The sequence below is a fragment of the Physeter macrocephalus genome, chromosome 6 (assembly GCF_002837175.3).
Source record: "Physeter macrocephalus isolate SW-GA chromosome 6, ASM283717v5, whole genome shotgun sequence".
Taxonomy (NCBI): Eukaryota; Metazoa; Chordata; class Mammalia; order Artiodactyla; family Physeteridae; genus Physeter; species Physeter macrocephalus.
Window position 1 is genome coordinate 10,288,712 of NC_041219.1, and position 21,195 is coordinate 10,309,906.

At 33.6% G+C, this 21,195-nt stretch overlaps 1 pseudogene; it reads left to right on the plus strand.

Annotated features, from left to right (window-relative positions):
• Positions 1 to 20,490, plus strand: part of LOC102996930 (uncharacterized) — a 33,442-nt pseudogene extending 12,952 nt beyond the window's left edge.
• Positions 20,491 to 21,195: the final 705 nt, after the last annotated feature.

The window sequence follows — 21,195 nt, forward strand, 5'->3', positions numbered from 1 at the left end:
TGGAAAGAATACAATATTGTACCTTCAAGAATATTTTAGGCTAAGCAGCAGGACCATCAATCCAGCTGAAAACAATTAAGATTATTAGTGACCATTAAAAATAATAACTTAATTAACATGGAGCCATTAGTAAGATACCAAGGAAATAATCCATGACCTAGCCAAAATCTAACTGATGTGGAAATCCAGAATTAAGAATGGCAACATTACCCTAGGCCTTGCAAGCAGTTGACAAATGCAGTGAATTTAAGCTTTGGTTTAGGGATTAGAAGAAAATGTCTAGGATTTGCCTAAGATTGAAAATCAAAAGGCAGAAAGGCTAAAAATGAATGAATTGAAAAGTTAGAAATAGGAAAATGAATAAACCCAAAGAGTAAATGACTGGAAATATTAAGGATAAGAAGTAAAAATAATGAAATACTACAGAAACAGACAAAATGGAATCAACAAAGTTCAAAGTTGGTTCATGAAAGAGGAATCTAATAAAATAGACTAATCTTCAATGAGATTTAATAAATTAATATATAATGAACAACTTTATACTAATACATTTGAAACTTCATATGAAATAGACAAATTTTAGAACACAAGTTGTATATTGACAAAGGAAGAACTATAAATTCTAAATAAATCCATAACTGAATTAAATCATTGGTTAAAAACTTTCTTTGAAGAAAATTCTTAGTGTACATGGCATCACTAATAAATTGTAACTTCTAGGGTCATATGATTCTAATCTTACACCAACTGTTCTAGAAAATAGAAAAGAACATATGTATACCAACAGTATTTATAAGAGTAGCATAACCTCAAAAACAAATAAGGATAGTACATGAAAATAAATTTACATGCAAATTTTACCCATGAACATAAATGCAAAAATGCAAACCTAACTATTAACAAACCAAACTCAACAATGAATAAAAAAGGTAATATAATCTATGTTGTTAGGTTTATTTCATGGATTCAAGTTTATTTAAAATTAGTAAATCAATTAATATAATATACCATGTTAACTATGAAGGAAATAAAACATTATGTCAATAAATGTAAACAAAAAATTAACTATTTTGCTTGTACATGACTTTTGGCACATGTGTGTTTGATATTGTTGTGTATATACCTAACAGTAAAATTTCTGGCTCATTCATGGGGTAAATGTAGGTTCAACTGTAGGAGATATTACCTAATAGCAAATATCTTTTCCTAGTTAGGATGCTATCTTAAGGATGTCCTTTGAGAAACAGAGTTTGTAATTTTAATATAGTCCAATTTGTCAATTTTTTTCTTTGTGGAAAATTGTATTTTCAACAAAATTTCCTCTTCCTCTCTTCCTCCCTCCCTCCCTCCCTCTCTTCCTTCCTCCCTTCCTTCCTTGCTTCTTTCCCTTTTTCTTTTGGTCTTTCTTTCAGTGTGGCAATACATATTAATGTCTTCTAAGGTGAATTAAGATTGAGTTACAACATTTGCCTCAATAAATAAATATCTACAAGACTGCAATTCCATTCTATTGAACATAAATATTCTAATTTCTGAGAAAGTGTATAAGGGGGATAAAATCACAGACAGGAGGTAGAAAAACAATTGTTTAGCAAAAATTATATAAAGGAACTATTTTCTTGACAAAGAAAGAAAAAGAAAGTAATATTTGAAATGACCCATTTATGAATTTTGAATCATTGTGCATCTGAAATTTGAAAATAACAGCTCTCCTGATATGCACAGGCATTAGGTAATTGGAAATGAGACAATTTAACGTTGTGTTTAAGACTGTGGGTTCAGAGTTAGACTGAGCTCAAAACTAGGGTCATGCATGTATTATCTGACTGACCCCAGAGAACTTCTAAAATTCTCTGTGCCTTAGTGTCCTCATCTGTAAAATGAAGATAAAAGATATCCTTTTACCCTATGTCAATAAAATGTTCTCTCATGTATTAATATAATTACCTTACAGTTTTTCTTTTCACATTTAGGTCTTTAGTCTATCTAAAGTTCAAGCTTCATGTGTAATTAGGTAGAGATTTAATTGTATTTCTCTTCATATTAAGATCCAATTTTTGTAATACCATCTACTAGGCAACACGCACTGTAATGTTTAAGCCCTTACATGCGCTTGGGTTGATATCTTAGCTTGCATTCATTTCAATTAGTCTAATCTTGTGACATTACCACACCGTTTTTATTACTGTAATTTCAAATTTTCCTGTATCATTTATTGTATAGAATAAAGTGTATTGTGTTATTTCCCCAATAGAATGAAAGCTCCTGAGGTTTGAAACCAAATCTCATCATATTGACTCCCCAGCAACTAGGTCACAGCCAAGTACATGGTAGAAAATCAATAAATATGAATAAATGAAGAATGAATGAATGAAAGAAACAGAATGTACAAATTAGGGCTGCCCTGGTGGCGCAGTGGTTGGGAGTCCGCCTGCCACTGCAGCGGACACGGGTTCGTGCCCCGGTCTGGGAAGATCCCACATGCCGCGGAGCGGCTGGGCCCGTGAGCCAAGGCCGCTGAGCCTGCGCGTCTGGAGCCTGTGCTCCGCAACGGGAGAGGCCACAACAGTGAGAGGCCTGCATACCACAAAAAAAAAAAAAAAAAAAGTAAACCAGAATGTACAAATTATGTGTATAATGTTCAGTAAGCCAAAATAAATAACCAATTGTGGTTTTGTGCAATTATACCAAAGGGATGTATTTTATAAGAAGGATATAAGATATAAAGAAAATAAATTCTCATAGAACAGCATGAGATATGTAAAGAGAAGAGATGGTATATATACTCATTCCTTCTAAAAGGACAAATCATGTGACATTGATACTATAAATCAGACTTTAAACATAATGTTTTTAATACTCAAATTAATGCAATCTTGTATTAGAGTTATTATACAATTATCTTATTAGTGTTATGTTTTATTACAACTAGGACATTGTTGATTCTGAGTTTGAAAATTAGTACTAAAGGTTATAAAAAAATCAGTTTTTAATATGGGGATTTAAAGTTATATTGCACTACTAAAATTTTTAAGCTTAGCCAACACTAATTGCTAATTAGACATTGTTTGCAGGTGCAAAATGTGAAAACATTTTATAAAATTGTGAACACTTTATATTTTAAATACCTATATTTTATATAAAAAAGAAATATTTGAAATGATTTGCATTTTAACTTTTTAAAATCATTCAAAGAGTCAACACAATTATAATTTTTCTCCTTTGAAAAAGAATAGTTACATTTCTAAAATTTCTAGGGACTCCTCAAACCGATCCTGTCTAGCTCTACTTCTATCTACGTCAAGGACCCAGTGTTCCATTGGCACCTGTTCTTGCCATTAGCATTAGCACCTGTTCTTGTATTGAAAATTATTTGCTATACACAGTTTGTATACCCACTCCTCCCAACTGAAGTCACTTTTTTGCAGTTATACAAGCATAAAACAAGACAATGTGCAAAAATGTTCAGAATGTAAGGAGGTAACTGCATGTATTGACCTCCTGATTCACTTTAAAGGGAAACCAGAGACATGTTCAAAGTTATGGTTTCTTGGGGTCTGTAGGGACTATACAGAGCTGTGAATTTCTAGAGGTTTGAAGAGGGATGGAGTAGAAAAGGAAAAAGAAAGGAATTAAAATAGGGAACGGGCAATTTATTGAATGGACGTGTTGAATGTCTACCATGAGCCTAAATCCTTGCTTGGTGTTTTCATATGTATTTTCCCATTTAGCAGTCACCCAAATGCTACACAATATTATTTTCACCATTCAAATGCTATTCCTTTCTTAGTGGGATAACTGAAGCTTAGAATCAACACCTGTCTGAGTTTCCAGAGGCTGTCCAGGAAAACCTGGGTTAGAACCCAGACCTCCTGGTATTCCATCCAGCAAGCTCTCCACTACAGCAAGAGTTCGAGGCCAGATCTAAAGTACAGATATTTTCTTAGAAGTGGCAGCATATTATTTGTAAATGTTATAAAATATTATATTTTATCAGTTCCATGAAATCTATACCCAAATGTTCATCATTTGCTCACTAAATTTTAGTTGACTTACCAGTATATGAACAGATTTCTCAATTCTTAACACATACTTTTGCATTTTGTACATTTCACATCATAATTTTTAAAAATAAAAATACATGATTGCTTCGAAAAACAAAAACACTGGCTTTGCAAAGACATTCTTTGTGTGTGCAATTTAGTAAATAAAAACAATTTAGAAATGATTTAAAGTTAATGTTGTTACAAGGGAGGGGATTACAGTTAGAGAAAGCATGCTGTACTTTTCTAACATCTGAAGCAAATTATGGTATGTTTTCCACTTGTTCTCTATGTGCTTCCTCAAACTCTGAAAATTCAGTTTAATATTTTAAGGTATTAAGAACCTAACTAGTAATAAGATGGTAGGTCAGCTGCAGGGTAGATAAAGTTTATTATTAGATTTTGAAATTTGAATATTTTAAATTCTATTTTACTTTTATGTTCCTTTCTCTAAAACAGTTCCCTTTAAATATACAATAGTAAATTTCACATCTAATAGTCAAATAAGATTTTATGTTTTTCCCCAGAAAGGATTCATGTGCTCTTTGATATTTCTATATTTTCTACTATGGTTTCACTTTCAAAGAAAGAGTTGAGTTTGTTATTCAGATAAGCTTTAAGTTTTTCTAAGTGTGATAAAATAAACTGTTATTTAATCCACTGAGTTTTTGAGGACTATCATTTATAGTAACTAGCCTTGCCCAACTGTGCTTGGGTATCTCCATTTTATGAATTAATACCATTAATAAATATTATGTATTTTAATAGCATTCATTTTGGCAGTAGTTACTGTATGCTAGGCAATGTGCAAATAATCTTTTATACAGTATTTTACCTTTAATCTGTACATTAGCCCAATATGGAAACTAAATATAGATGATGGGAAAACTGAGGATAAAAGTAGTCATGTGAATTAGATAAATCACATAGTTTGTAGGGAGCAGACTCATTATACCAGGCTCCAGAGGGTGAGTAATTATAGTTCTATAACAGGTACACAAAAATAAGTATAGGTATAATGATGTTGAATAGCCATTCCTATGAAATATATGGAAAGTGGTTTTACTAGCAACTAGTTGCCCAGTAGCATTAGTTGATGACCTCAGCTTGAGAATGGAAAAAGGAAACAGATTGGAGGAAGGAAAGAGGATCTTGAAAGCTGAAATGTGAACCCTTGAATTTCTTGCTTCAAACAAATAAAGGAAAACTAGTGTGTCTATTGACACAAACTTGACTATTTAGACTAACACTTGAATCAAAATGCTTGAGTGTGTTGAAAAAAAAATAGTTGTCAGTCAAAACAGGCTACTTTTTTAGCTTTTTTTTTTTAGGCTTGGCAGTGAAAACAGACAAATTAGTAAATACAGATCCAATCTGAATTGTAGATTTTTTCCTTCTCTTATGATTATGAAAGGTAAATATCCAAAATGTTGTCATATAAACCTAAAAATCTTAGATGCAATGGGCAATCTGACAAGAAGGTAACACTTTTCTGAATAACGAAATGAAACTATGTAAGTTTCTAGCCCTACATTAACATAAAAGTCCATAGTAGGGGCAGATTTTATCTGAAAAATTCACCCTTCACAGGTCTCATTTTTTAACCTCTAATACAGTATATGGAATGATGTTCAAATTTACATCAGAATTTCTGTACTTGGCTGAAATCACAAGGATATGAATGAAAGATACTTTGTAGAGTTCTGTGTACCCACTGGGCACCCAAATGAAAAAATCAATGGCAATTTAATATGTGTAGTGAGTTTGGCAGGGGTTGAGTAAAGGAGATAATTAAAGGTTGAAACACAAGGCCTTTAAGAAAAAAAGTAAAAATAAAAAGGATAACTTAGCCTGGGGAAAAAGAAATTAAGGAATAATTTAAGATGGCCTTCAGAGATATGAAGTCTATTTTAGAAATGGTCATAGCTAGTTGTTTCCTTTTTCCAAAAAGAAAACAACAGAAAGGAATGGAGTCAATTTGCTGTAAGCCATAAAAAGGGGGAATATTTTAAACTCTAATAGTTATAAAATATTATTTTCCAGACTTTTTAGTAATAATAACTGAATCTATTTCTTTTTTTTTAAATTTTGGCCATGTGGCATGGCTTGCTGGAGTCCCCCTACCAGGGATCGAACCCGTGCCCTCAGCAGTGAAAGCTCAGATTCCTAACCACTGTACCACCAGAGAATTCCCTGAATCTGTTTCTAAGATATAAACATGTCTGCATACACATACATACATATATGTGTTTGTTTGTGTATGGTAACTTATATTAATATAAAGAATTTTAAAATTAGATAGATCCTGAATGATTATTTGTCAGCCCCTGGCTGTACTCTGTAATTGTTGCTGGTTGAGTAGCTATTGTGGACTTCAGAAAAAAAAGATTCTTCTTTCCCATACTCAGTCTCTTTAGTGCAGAACTTCATGACCCCACTGAAGGTGAAAATATCATCATCAACTTTAACCTTGAGTCAGAATAATACCATATTTCCCTACACATTATTTGAATAGAAAATTACTATCAGATTTTACACAGTCAAGATTATTAACTAGACTAGTAGGAATAGCACTTAGGAATGGAAGATTCAGGGATCAAACACTGAATTGAAAGACCAGTCTTTTTTTTTTTTCTTTTTTAAGCAGGATGGCTTTTTTTTTTTTTTAGGATGGCTTCTTATACATAAAATAATTACATTAAAATAAAGGATTTCCCTAGATGTGGTTTTACAATGTACTTTTAGACTTGGTATGCAAAATGATTTTATTTATGTGACATATTCCTTTAACTCAATAGCTCTCTGGTGTTCCTTTTTCTTTTTCAAACTTAATTTCCTCCCTTGAAGATGGGAGTAATATTTCCTTTTCTGTCTATTTCACAGAGTTCCTATGAGGATTAAATAAGGTAATAATGTGAAAAATCTTTAAAAATTATAAACTTCTAAAAACATTAAGCATTCTTTATCATGATTTTATTTGTCCTGTGTAGTAGGTAAAACCGTTCTGAAATCCATGCACTGGAGATATGGGATCAGCTGCCATGCTTGTTTGCTTGTTTCATATTTGAAAAGAATTTGACAATTGTGAGTCATGTTACTCAAACTGAACTAATAAAATTATGGGAAGGTGCTTGAGTAATGCTGAAACCAAATCATTGTAACAAGTCTTTTCATGGTGTTTTAGTTGCAATTCACAGAGCCCACCTTGGCTAATGTGAGAGAAAGTAGAATTAATTGAAGGAAGAACTGAAGACCTTAACTAGCACAGAGCAAGAGCTAATATAGCCCCAAAGGCTGAGGGGGCAAGAACAAATTGAGTCTCCTATTGCTGCTTTGATCAATCAGCTCTACTCCCCCTCCCCCATATGGGTCACTTAGCTTATGATTCAAAGTCCTGATAGAGTCTAAAATAGGCTTCGCTGGGTTTACCTGTCTACATCTTGTCTAGGGACAGACAATGAATATTAATGATACTCTCTCCAAGAATGCAAGAAGAAATTGTCTTTTGGAAGGTTGTTACTAGAAGTGAGAATAGACACTGAATAGCTAAAACAACAACAATGAATGTCTACCACTACAATAGGGTCTTAGGGCTAGTTGCAAACTGTATCTGAATAGATTTGATTTATTGCCAAAGTTTCCAAATACTGGAGGGTATTTTCAATTGATTTTAAACAAATGTATTATTTCTAATAGTGTCTAAGAAATTCTAATATTTAGAAATATTTTGAAGCAATATATATATAAACATAAAGAATTGAGGATGAAAAATACATTAACTGACACACGTTTTCTTCTTTTCAGCTATATTTCCTTTATAATTGCACTGAAGTCTGACACTTTTTATAAATTAGTGGAATAGTGTTTCTCTCCTTGTCTCTGAAATGATTTGTCTGGATCTCAAATGGCTAATAACCTCAGATATTTGGTTTTACTCATAAAATAATTAAGTGATATTCATCCTAATAGGCTAAATGTACACTTTTGATCCTAATCAGTATCTATCAAAACACCTAATGCACTTATTTTCTAGCAATACTGTTCTATTTTTAATGAAGTCCGTTAAAATATCTCTTTATATATTATTTGTCTCTATAAGAAAATGAAATAGAATTCTAAATCAGCTGTCTGTCTTAAGGACCACACATTTATTCACTTCTATGTAAATACTTATGAAGCAACCCAGGCACTGGGATGATACCAGTAAACAGTATTAGCACTTATGAAGTTCAATGTCTATATGGGAGAAAGTAGGGGAATTTTCAACAAAATGATGCTATGAAAAGTATATAAAAGGAACACTTAAATCTGCCCAAGGAAATTTGGTGATTGTTGTCAAATACGGTAGGCTGTAGTACTATATTGTTTTATTTTTTCCAGTTTTATTGAGATATAATTGACATGAAACATTGTATAAATTTAAGGTGTTAAAAGGATTCTGAGACCCAATTTCAATGTGTGGGGGAGAGGTTTTCCCACACCAACAAGCAATTCTCAGACACCAGCTGGCTATCCTACAATTCAATTCAATTCTGACACTATCTCCAGTCCCATAAGACTGCCCTCTGCTTTAGATACCAGTCTCATGTCCAAGGTGTTACCTGTACTTCTGACCTACTGGTTATAAATCAGAGGTTCCTACAACCCAATCTTTGGGTTAGATTAATTTGCTAGGATGGCTCACAGAACTCAGGAAACCTATTTACTCACTATATTAATTAAAAATTACTCAAAATCTAGATTCCATAAAAGGAAATTTTTATGATAAATTTGATAACACAAACATAAAAAATTCACTTTAGCAAAAAAAACATAAAGTCAAATAACAAATACTAAACTGGAGAGAAAAATTTTGTATAAATTATTCAGTTTTTTATTGTTTGTATATAATAGTATCTACAAATTAATAAGAAAAATACAAATGACCCAGTATAATTTGTTCATATTAGTTAAAATACAGATGTTTTGTAAAAAATTACCAAAACAATAATAGCTAAAACAAGATAGCTTTAAAATTAGGGGTTTTATTCTGTCTCATATAATAATGTGTGTATAAGTAGCCCAGGTGTTATATTGTTGCCCAGCTTCCCTAAACATGTAACTTGTATCCATGATCTAAAATGGCTGTCTATCTCCTCATCTTGTACAAAATTCATCATTACTAAAGAGAAAAGACAATGAGACAATATAACCCAGAAATTATACACATATTTGTGTTCACACATTACACACATCCCTCCAGTAAGAATTTAGACATTTACCTATGGGGAAGGTTGGTCCCTTAATAAATGACAAAGGGAAGTATGGATATTGAAGCCACTAGCATTTTCTTCCTCCAAGGAAAGAGATAAAAACATTTCATAGAAACTGAGTCTTAAACACAGTAAAATACCAAAATTAATTTTTAATAAGAAAATTCTAAAGTTTAACTACAAATTGGTTTTCCCCTAGCATATGCACAAAGAACTAAAGATTTCGTTTCTACACATTGTGGGCAAGGGTGAAAGAAAGAAGCATTCTCCTGTATTCCTACACATACTTGGAGGAAACGTAAACTGAAATACCATCTATTGCAATTTCTGTAGACAATAACTACAACATTTTTAAATTCATGTGTACTTTTATCCAGATATTCAACTCCTCATTATTTAGCTTCCTCACATTTGAGCAAAAAGCAGATGTGCAAGGAAATTCAGAGCAGCATTGAAAATATAAGTTTGTTAACTGAGGCTGGTTTAAATCAGTTGTGCTCCTATATTCAGTGGAATACTAGAATACTTTTTGAAGCGCCATTAGAAAAGAACATGACAGTTCTATTTAAACTGATATAAAAATGAATGCTATGCTATACATGGAAACATTTTTTAAAAGCAAGGCATAGAGTAATAAGTATAGGATATTCAACTCCTCATTATTTAGCTTCCTCACATTTGAGCAAAAAGCAGATGTGCAAGGAAATTCAGAGCAGCATTGAAAATATAAGTTTGTTAACTGAGGCTGGTTTAAATCAGTTGTGCTCCTATATTCAGTGGAATACTAGAATACTTTTTGAAGCGCCATTAGAAAAGAACATGACAGTTCTATTTAAACTGATATAAAAATGAATGCTATGCTATACATGGAAACATTTTTTAAAAGCAAGGCATAGAGTAATTAGTATAGTAATTTTATGTGTAAAAATGCTAAAATTATGTATGTGTATATGTGTGTTTCTCAAACAATAAATTGGAGGGAGGACTATACAAGAAACTGGTAACAGTACTTACTTCTGGGGAAGAAAACTAGGCTCTGTGGCGGCTAAGGAGAGAAGAAGACAATTTTAATTCTATTTTCTTTCACTCCTTCTGAATTTTTATTTTATGACTGTACTACCTTTGCAAAAAAAATTAAAACAGGTTACACTTAAGAGCACTCAAAGATGGGAAAAGCATTCATCATTGGAAAGATGTAGCCAAACTAAGTCTAGGATTTAAATGTTATCTAAAATAGGCCTAAGATGTTTAATGTCAACTGAAAATGTCATCTTAGGTTAATGGCTCTGATTGCCTTGTAAATAACAAGACAGCATCAAGGTAAGTATTTCTTTAAATGAAATCGTGACTAGCATGCTTAAGTACTTTTGTGTCTTTTCTGAAAAAAGGTGTAAACCTGCATTTTCCCCCATGATTTAATCCACAGCTTTAAAATGTGTATGCTAATAAACTGAGCAAAAAACAAGAACTTGGAAAACCTATGTTCTACTCCCTCTTTACGTTACTACTGATTCACTCTATGGCTTTGAATACGTAATGTAGTATTTTTCAAGTTTCAGTATGTAATATGTAAATTTGGAAATACTTATTGTACTTCGCATCTATTGACTTCACAATAGTGGATAAGCAAATTTACTTTTTTAATGATAAAGGAAATCGTGAAGTGAAGTGTTTCCCAGGGTGATATTAAATGTTTAATCACAAAGCACAGTGACGCTCTTTGCTTACTGGGTGGTGCTCATGCCTCACTGTGGCTTGAAATTAGGAATGTTTTCATATTGATTAAATTTACATGAAACTGAATTGGTATGATCTTTCATATACAGGTACCAGGATGCTAATTTACTAATTAGTACTGAGAAATATAAATGATGTGTTTCTCCTCAAAGGGAAAAAAGAAGAGCTGCTTAGTGAGCTTCGAATTGGGAAAAGGAAGATTAGTTGATGGCTACAACATGATTCATCTCTATAACATAGATATAATTTTTAAATGGGAAGCCCAAGATACCTTTGACAAGGAGCTAGGATTATTACTAAAAGTCTCTTCCTAAAACTCATATTCACTTCTTCTGTTACTGACGAGAATTAACACAATTTTTCCTCACCAAAATAACCTGACAAATTCTCTTATTGGTTTTTCACACATTCAGCCTTATTCATTGGGGTTCATATTCTCCTGGCCTCTTAAATTTCTGTTTCAACCCTCTTCCTTATGTCACTTAGTAGGATCTTTCGGCAACAGTCCTACTTCCTGCTCATATGAGCTCCTAACATTGCCATTTCAATCCCTTGCCTCCACTTACCTTAATACGAATCACATTGGTCATAAACACTAACCAATTTCTTTCAGCATCTGCCTGCATCAGCATCTACTAAATTATTGCATAAGATTGCTCTAGGTTCACCCACCTATTTTTTAGACATAGTTGAGAAGTTTATTTATCCAGTTCTGAATTCAGTGCTTAAAAGTAGAAAAGAATAGAATCTTAAGAAGGCTGGGTGCTTTAATGACATTGCTAAGGAGATTATGGGGTAACCATATAATTTATTGTCCACACCAGGACATTTTGAGGATAAACAAAAAAGTTTTCAGTAATTATACTGTGATAACAGACCTACACAGAGGGTTTCCAAGACCAACTAGGCCATATGGTTACTCAATAACTCAACACTTCACAAGAGAGTCTTCAAGGCAAGCCCTAGTACTTTTTTATCTTCCCACAACTTAAATTGATATATCATAGCTGCCATGAGAGGATTAGTTGTGCCTAAATAGTATTACATGGACGTGAGAAAGATATTGAGAGTAAAGCGTTCCAATAGCTTTCATGTGTTTATTTTTAATATTAAAATAAAAATGCTATATCCACTACTGTGAACATAGCATGTGGTCCTGTGAACATTTCAGTGATCCAGGATATAAGCACCTGGGCTCCAGATGATATGGATGGCCAGCCAGGCAGCTTTGCCAGCAGAAGGTGAGCCATGGAGCCAGATGGGCTTCTTGACAATTAGAGCCCATAAAATAAACTGGCAAGGGCCTCTACTTCAGGTCCTTGAAAGAATTTCAGCATCCTTCAGAAATTGGAGCATCTTACCACCTATCAGGTTTATATGTAATTTGAACTATCAGGTTTATATGTAATTTGCCTTAACTTTCATGACATTTTGTGTATGCTATTAATAAACCTGTTTTTGCACTTTATCACTTATTGAATGTCTTTTAGTGTGAAATGTACCAGACCTGCCATTACCAGAGAGATTTCAGAGTAGAGTGTCAGACTATGAAACGTATAACATTTCACTTTGTGTATTTGATTTCTCTAGAAAAATCTTGTATAGCATATATTCAGGCATAAATTCCCTCTGTATGGAGATTTTAGAGTTTGCCTCAGTGTCCCACAGCTCTATGACATCAGTCACCAAAAAGCAAGCCTAAACCCTAGACCAGAAGGGAATGGCAGGAGGGAAGATACCACTGGCAAAACAGTTAGATTATCTTAACGTAGTTGGCCTTTTCAATGTTAGTGAAAATTATTTGGCATTTACTCAACCAAAGTATCCATTCTGCATCTTAAATGTCACTCTATGCCTATGATCTCAAATCTTATCCAAGTACTGAAATTTCAAAGTGACAGTCACATGATATAAACAGTTCTACTTATATATGCATATTCATGAACTCTTAACACTATTATAAAATACAAATATAAAATTCCATTACCACTGTTAACAAAGTACACTGATGGAGGAATCATTTGATTCCATCTAGTTTAATTTGGGTAAAACAACCGTAATATATATGGTCATTCCAATCTTGTTAGTCCAATTAAGGAAAAATTTAGATGAAAATTTAAAAATAAATTGGTCTATTTTTGAAGCCAAAGAGAACATAACGATATGGTCCCATTTTTCAAAGCACCTACTATGTGCTGGACTAGTGTGAGATAGCTGATGTGCAGTGTCTCATTTAATCCATAGGACAACGCTGAAAGATGCTTCATGTTATCCTCATTTTGCAGCTAAAGAAATTGTCTTAATATGTTGACTAACTTGCTTAATGTTATATAATCAGGGAATAAAAGAGCAGACAAATTACACGTTTAACTTTAAAGCCTAGAACTTTCAACTGCACAAGGAGATCCACCACTCCAAATCCTTAATTTCAAAGATGAGATCATTAAGGTCAACCCAGGTTACATGATCAGCTTAAGGTCACAGAGCAAGTATTTACTGTCAACTCTTCTGACCCTCAGTCTACAGCAAAAATTTATCCAAGCTAATGACATTCAATCTTAGCTTAAGTAATTTTATGAATTCATTTTATTAAATGACATGATATATGTAAATATCTGAGTACTATGGCTTAAACATAGCTTACTCAAAGACTTTTAGTTCCCACCCAGTACTAAACTCTTCAGTGATAGTATGTTTAGAAAAGTGTTATCCTTCATCACCTTGCTGGAAACCATTACATGGTAACATTCATTATGAAATCATATCTCTGGGCTTATTTCATATGCTAATTCTAGATGTTATAGAGAAAGAGTTTGTGTTATATAATTTTTGAATTTTTCGTCAGCAATAAATCACTAATAGATAGCTCCTTTGGTCATCATAGGGTCTGTAAAGCTGTTCTTAGATATCAACCTTGTTATTATCATAGAATTTTAATATTGACGTAAACTATTTCCTGGAAAGCTTTATTTCATTAAAAAATTCTTATAAATGTTAAATTGGCTTGGTCACATAGGAAATAAAATTGCATCTTTTACAGCTCATTGTTCTCATTGATATTTTCATGGCAATCAGCAATCAAATAATCTATATTTTCTACTTCAAAATAATAATCACAGAACTGTGGAGCTTTGAGAGGCCTCAGAGAACAATGAGCCCTAACTTTTCATTTAGTAGTGAAGGAAACAGAAGTCAAAAGGGCTAAGTGGTCTGCTCACATCTCTGGAACCCAGATCTCTAGTCTTCTCTTCCTGGGTACTTTCCACTGGAATTTACTTATAAGATCAGAGATTCCTTGTAATTTTGAAAAAGGCCATAAACTGAAACGTTGCACTTTCTGAAAATTCATTGCCAACTACACTATCATTTTAAAAGTAATTGTAATCCTCACTTCAATATTGCAAGGTTAAGGTCCTCTCGGCCTTTGAATATCTGTTGACATCTGAGGAAACACTTTCAGTGATAGCATCTAAAACACATCTTTAGTTGTTGCTTTATTCTCAGTCCTTGAAATAGCTTAGCAGGTCAAAAGAAAAAAAAAATGGCTATTCTAAAGTGAAAGGACTCCAATATGCCGTATCTTACTGTGCAAAACCAAAATCAAAGCACATATTTACAGCCTCAGAAAATTATGCTATTAGGACCGATGAACATACATCACAAAACAATTGTAAGTAATCATTTCTGGCTATCTTCTGTGAGGGCCAGTGTCTTTTTTTAACAGTACCTCAAGAAATATCTCAGTAAAAATAAATTACTTAATATATGACATCAAAATATAATCAATTACCAGACATTTTTTTCCTTGCTGACACACAAACTCTTATGAACTAGTAAAACTCAGACTCCTGTAGCTTATACTGATAAAAATACTAGTCCCTCCCTTTTCTATTATTTCTACTTCCAGTGGCTGAGTCACCTGAGGAAATCTTTTCTGAATTTCAGAGTAAATAGTTCAACTCATGCATTTCTTATAGATTCCAACTCTCTTTAGTTTTAAGGCATGCCAGGTACCTACAATGGGATTAAAATTATTTAGCAACATAAATATTTATAAAACTAAGAATTATTTTAGGTGGCTGTGATAGTTTTAAATTATAACCATGTGAATGAGCCATGGTTAAGTGGATCCTCTAGCCCTGGTTTATTCTTCAGAACACTACAGCACCAGCTGATGTTTTGGCTGCAAATTCATCAGAGACCCTGAGTCACAATCACCTTGCTAAGCCTCTTCCAATTCCTGTACCACAGAAATGTCAAGATAATGAAACTTTTGTTGTTTTAAACAGCTAGATTTATGAACGATTTAAGAGATAATTAATGCAATAGTCCATTGTGAGTGTATAGAGCCTGTTATGGATTGAATTGAGTTCCCACCAAAATTCACATATTGAAGCCTTAACTCCCAATGTGACTGTTTTTGGAGATAGAACTTTTAAGGAGGTAATTGAGGGTGAGATCATAGGGTAATCTGAATGACTGATGTCCTTTTAGGAAGAGGAAGAAGTAGCAGAACTCACCAGAACTAACTCTCTCTTCATATGCAGAGGGAAAAGGCCATGTGAAAACACAGTGAAAGGCGGCCATCCGCAAGCCAAGGAGACAGGTTTCAGCATAAACCAATGCTGCTGACGCTTGATCTTGAACTTCCAACCTCCAAAATGATGAGAAAATAAGTTGTTTCTGTTGTTTAAGTGGCCCGGTCTGTGCTATCTCGTTATGGCAACCAAGCTGACTAGTACAAAGCCATTCTATAATCAAGCTCAGAATGATTTGTAACCAAATTTAGAGATGTATTAGTCTCAGATGCCAATAGATATAAAATTTCCTGATGCCTATAAATTATCAGTGTCCTTCACATTCTCCTTGATTGTTTAAAAATCTTTCCATATTTCTATTCTGTTTCTGTGCCTGGTCTAATGTAACTTTCCAATAGAAAGAGAGAGAATGAAGGCAAGAAGGAAGGAAAAAATTAGAAAGCCCATGTTTGCCTTTGTGTTGGAAAAGTGCTGTGATCGACTCTCATGTTGGATTATTATATGCCTTATTAGAGTTTGAGTTCCTTGAGGGCAGAGACTATGCCTTATTTCCTTTTTCATAATTTTTTTTAATAAAGAAGACACATAACACACAGTGAGAATTTATTGAATTGAAGTTAATTAAACTCACACCAAATCTACTAATTTTGATAAAATGGAAAACTCCAAATTACAATTTAATTTTAAAATATTGAAATTTAAAAAAAATTAACAGACATAAAATTATGTAAAACATATTTTTGCTTATTTTATCATTCATTCATTTGATATTTTTGTGCATTTGCTATATGCAAAGCACTCATCTATTCAATTAATTATGAATTTCATGAAAGATTTTAAGCAAAAAAGGAACAGCGTTTGGATTAGATAGGGCAGTACTTATATTTTTTACAAGATAAGTCCCTCTCTATTATCCCCCTGCTTAGAATCTTTCCACGAATTATCACTGCACGTAGAATGAGTTACAAACTCCTGAAGCTGGTTTATATATATCCACATGACCTGACCCCTGCCTACTTGTTTGACTTCATTTCAAATGACTCTCACCATTATCCACTATAAAGCCATACCAGCCAATTTATTTTCTTCAGACAAGTCAAGCTGCATCCTAAATTTGTTCTTCCTCCTGATCTTTCTTCTTGTGTCATTTAGCTTCAAGACTAAATGTCATCTCTTAAAGAGAACTCTTCAGATGCCGCAATTTCAGAGTCACCCTCGCCCTTTTACATGACCCTATTCCCATGCTGCTCAAAGTGCTTATTACAAACAAGTGTTGTAACCATTTGTTTATTACTTGTCTTTCCCTACTTAAATGTAAGTTCCAGCCTAGCAGAGAACTTAATGGTTGTTTACTACTGGATCTCTAGGGCTCAAAGCAATAGTTCATTGTTACTGCTCAATAACTGTTTCTTTAGTAAATGGATGAATGAAAAATGAATACATGGTCAGATGATAAGAGAGAGAACTCAAGGATGATTCCTAAAATTTTGATTTGAGCCAACGGATGGACGGTGGTGTCATTTAACGAGACTAAACTCTGAAGGAGGAAAAATGTTAGGGGTGGTTTAAAAGAAAGAATTGTGATTGACATATTAAATTTCACATTGCTATTAGATTTTCAAGTGGAAGTATCAAGTTGTTAGGTAGTTACCAACTCTGGATCTCAGTGGTAAGCTCAATGATAGAATTATAGAAACAAATATCCAAACACTTTTAAGAATAACTATCATAATAATTAACATATATATATATTTGTGTGTACAGGAATGAGTCTGGGATTACTCCAATAGCAGAGAAATATCAAGAGAAGAAAATTAGGTAGAAACAAAACCAGAGAATATGTCTTCTCAGAAACTGAGAGGAAAATTCTTTCAGAAGAAGAGCTTATTTGTGCCAGATATTCCTGAAAGCAGCAAAAGAGGAGGATGGGGAGACCTCCACTGGATTTTCAAAGTAGAGATAGGTGAGAAGTGATCCCCTTAAAAGCAATCTCTGGTGGGTGTGAAGTATGTAAAAAACTAGGAGGAAAGCATTAAGGAGGGAGTAGAAAGTGGAGAAGCGAAGGATGAGACGTTTTTCAAGAATGTTTTGCCTAAAGTGAGTGTAGTTTCTGAGATGAAAAGGGTTGGGTCAGGGGAATTTCTGAATAGAAAATGTAGAGTATGTTTCATGCTGATAAAATCATAGTGCTGAAGTCATTATACTAGGAGTTCCTTGAGATCAAATTACAAACTATGAAAATATTAGAATATTAATCACATCTATATGGTAAGTTTACAAGCTCACCTTAACCTTCTAGAAGTCTATAGCTGCACCCTCTTCCGGCCCAACACACACTGGCCTCTGGATAAAAAGATTTAATTTAAAAACAAATAGCTTGTGAGCACATTAAAAAAAAAACTACTGCTGGTCTTATTCAATTCTTCTTTCTAGGTTATAGCAAGTTGTGATGATTGAATATTAAATAAGAACGGCAGCACAAAAATGAATGTGAAAGTATGATTTCCAACCCTGTTCCCACAGATAAACACATTTCAAGCTGGAGTTGCTTTTTTTTCTTTTCTAGAGCACAAAAAAGATTGTGTCTTGACTTACTAAAATCAAAGAAACCAAAAGAGAGAAAAGTGGTGATTGAAGAAGAAAAGATAATACTCTTATCTTGTCAACATTTGTGGCTTAATTGTACAACCCTGAATCCCTTAAAAGTCAGAGAAAGTGACCTGCTTTATTTAGCAAACAGTAAGCATTGGGATGGGAGGAAATGGTAACCTATAGTTCCCATTAAGTAACAGTTGTAGGATCTGTTAGATTCAGACAATGCCAATACATCTACCCCAAATCTCAGCAAATTTGGCAATTGCAAGTACTATCGTGGGCACTATATTTCTATTTCTATATGGAGTCCAGTAAAACATATTCCAGGAAATACGTTGTAAATAGATTTTGTTATTGATATCCAATGCCCCAAGTCTTATCCAGGAAAGAAATATGTTTGTATACATAGTGGTAAGTAAATTAGTAAGTATTTTTCTTACTTGAATTGCCTGTTGAATCAGGCCTCAAGTTGAATAGAACTTGAAGAACTAGGCTAACCACAGTGCATTATTCAGAACCTTGATTCAGCATACTAAGTCTACAGCAAGAAGTTAAAAGCAGAAGTTAGTTAATATCTTCCTAAAACAAATCAAGAATGGTAATATGGGTAGTGCTTGTTGTAGCCCAAAGGCAGATTGGTGCTTAAAATCTGTTGCCAATACTTACATTGGTTGTATTAATGTCATTGCCACCTGTGTATGTATTTATGCCATTGTGCCCATGTACCATGTGTCAGCCCTGTACTTTTGGAATAAATTGCTCTGTTCCCTGAAGCAACCATTACACAGCAAATGATGGCTCAGTATATCACTAAGGCCCAAAGAAATAATACGCATGCAACTCAAAGCCATCTGCTATTCCAAATGCTGTTCATTGAATAAATAAGTGGACATTTATAAGCTGATCAGGTGAAGGAAGGCAGTGCTGAACATAAGAATTGAATTTTCACAAATTGCTATGGATTATTCATAAAGCGGTACAAAACTCAGCTTTTTGAAATCATGTCTTAATCATTGTTTTTTATTCAGGTCAATAAATATTGCTTGTATAAAATATATAGCAGATACCATATGTCTGTAAAACCCAAAGTATGGATGACAATTGTGATAAAAGCAACAATAATAATAATTATATGCTGAGGGCTTTGACACTGCACTAAGAAATGTAATGTTATTTAATTTAATCTTCAAAGTGACATTAGGGAGAGGATATCATTATTATTGACATTTTAGAGAAGAGATTTAGAAAGATTAAGTAATATGTCCAAGAGACAGTAAATGGCAATGACTATAGGAAAGGATGGTGGCTAAACTAAGTATCACTAGGCATAAGAATTATGCTCAGGGTCTCACTCAGAATTCTTGGATAAAATATGGAGTAAAAATTAATGAGTAATTTTCCTATAGGATTTTTGTTTTGTTTTTTAATGAGAAGAGAATAGCAAGTGAAAGCAGGTGTTTTTGTCAATTATTCATAGCTGAAAAAAATATTCTGTCCAATTTTTAGTGATATTGTCCATATATTCTGGATTTATTTTTATTATTTTCTGTGGCAGAGCTTGACCAGAAATAGGTCCAGAAATATATGGAGACCACAAAAAGAAAAAAGAAATAGAACAACAGATTGGAGAGTAATGTCTAGTGGAGAACATTGGGTATGGTTTCTGACACACAGAACTTACTCAGAGAGAACAGATCAGAGACCTATTAAGTTTTTGAAGAAAATGTAGCATCAGAGAAATTGTCTTTAAAAGGTAGCAAGGGGATCTTTGACAAATACTTAAAATAACTATTGGGCCCCTAATGTATAAGAAAAAATAAGGCTCAAAAAACATACTTCAAATATGGCTAAGGAGGATATTGAGCAAGGAGAAGCATCACAAAGATCTGATCAAGGAGAATATGGGGAAAATTAACACAGGAGCCCCTCCCAGATAGCTGACTTGGTTCCCCAACCCAGGAGAGCAGCTTTTACATAGTCTGATTGGCAGGATTTTCTATTATTAGAGACCAGTAACTTTTGTGTTTTTCTTTTACTCCTAGAATAAGAATATTCTGTGTTTACGCCCTCCTTGTTTCACCATTAAATAATTGAGTGATTGTTGGGAGGAGTGTGTGTAAATAATATATCTTTTTGACAGTAGGTCTCTAGACTAAAATGAGTAATATTTGGTCCAAACATTACTTAAAGATCCTAGATTTTCGAGATGGATGCCTGGCTGATGGAATTTGGGTGTTGATAGCACTGGGAAAGGCTGAATGTGTTCCATATAAGAGGAATAATGAAAAAGTTATTGGTGACCAGAAGGAACTGACTGGATACTAACCAATTATATTGACTGTTCTGGAGCACACATTAGGATGCATGCCAACCTTCTATGCAGTGAGATTGTGACTTTGAATTAGTTTCGGTCAATAGAATACAGGAAGAAACGAGGCACTCCCACTTCCAAGGGTAAACCCTTAAATTCCAGAGTTTCCTTTCTTTCTGTCTCTCTCTGTCTCTCTCTGTCTCTGTCTCTCTTTCTTGCCACAGGCAAATGACTTCAGGAGTGTGGAACTACACTATACAAGGAACCGAAATCCTTAAGTAACCCCTTCAAAAACAGACTCCTAGGAGACCCATGCTACTCACAGTAGACTATGACATGAGGAAAATAGTTATTAAAGCACTTAAAGCACTTTGATTTGAGGGAGGTTTGTTATGGCAGCTAGCAGTATTACTCTTCTAATATGTGACTCATACACCCATCTATGTCTTACCCAAATCCTGCTTACTTTGCTCATGGTTATTGAACCATGCCAACTCCTTAATATCATACAGGGGAAAGGTGTTAGACTTATCCAAAGCAAGTGGCAGGTAAGATAGAATCACCTTATTCTAGAATCTACAGTGATAAGACATTGGCATTTCCTTTTTTCTCACTGAAAAAAATTTGATAAATTCAAGTTATCCTCTCTTCCCCTCGCCTTTCCTAAACACACACACACGTGCACACGCACACGCACAGAGAGAGCACTGTTCATTCTC